Below are 774 nucleotides of genomic sequence, written 5' to 3'. Positions count from 1 at the left end.
AGTGAGGACCTCCGGCTGAAGGTGGCCTTGTCGCTGTACCCATACCCGGGAACGGGTGCCTATTCCTGTCTGTGGACTGCCAGCGTGAACGGTGTCCCGGTTCCTGGATGTTTACCCAGGAATCAGTGCCTGTGGATTCCAAGTGACTCTGGAGCACCTTGGACATTATGGGCAGAATACGTTTTTTGTCAATTAGCCGTAGAACATCTTTTGAAGGGTCGTTTGGGGGCGCCTGAGTGGCTTACGGCCACACCGCTCTGGGAGCGTCCGATCTCGTCCGATTTCGGAAGCTAAGCAGAGCAGGGCCTGGTTAGTACTTGGACGGGTGACCGCCTGGGAATACCCGGTGCTGTAAGCCTTTTTCGCTTCGCCTTCGAAAAACGGCAGAGGGCGCTTCGGTGAAAGGAGATCTTTTGAACGTCTCTTTAGGAAACAGCAGGGGGCGCTGCTGCTGCTGCTGCTGCTTCTGCTGCTGCTTCTTTTTCTCCCTATCCTTTACACAGTGCTGTGTAAATGTTACATTCAATTCAATTCAATTCAATTTTATTTATATAGCGCCAAATCACAACAACAGTTATCTCACAGCGCTTTTCATAAAAGAGCAGGTCTAGACCGTACTCTGTGATGATATTTACAGAAGCCCAACAGTTCCCACCAAGAGCAAGCACTAGGCGACAGAGGCAAGGAAAAACTTCCTTTTAAGAGGCAGAAACCTCGAGCAGAACCATGGCTCAGGGTGGGCGGCCATCTGCCTCGACCGGTTGGGGGTGAGGG

At 51.9% G+C, this 774-nt stretch overlaps 1 non-coding gene across 1 annotated transcript; it reads left to right on the top strand.

Moving 5' to 3' along the window:
* The first annotated feature begins 239 nt into the window (after positions 1-239).
* Positions 240-358, top strand: LOC123965720. Its single transcript, XR_006823763.1, has one exon. It is a non-coding gene; the product is annotated as a 5S ribosomal RNA (ribosomal RNA).
* Positions 359-774: the final 416 nt, after the last annotated feature.

Source organism: Micropterus dolomieu, unplaced genomic scaffold, assembly GCF_021292245.1.
Source record: "Micropterus dolomieu isolate WLL.071019.BEF.003 ecotype Adirondacks unplaced genomic scaffold, ASM2129224v1 contig_10916, whole genome shotgun sequence".
NCBI lineage: Eukaryota > Metazoa > Chordata > Actinopteri > Centrarchiformes > Centrarchidae > Micropterus > Micropterus dolomieu.
Note: the sequence above shows the minus strand (reverse complement) of the source record. Positions and strands in the feature narration are given on the sequence as shown.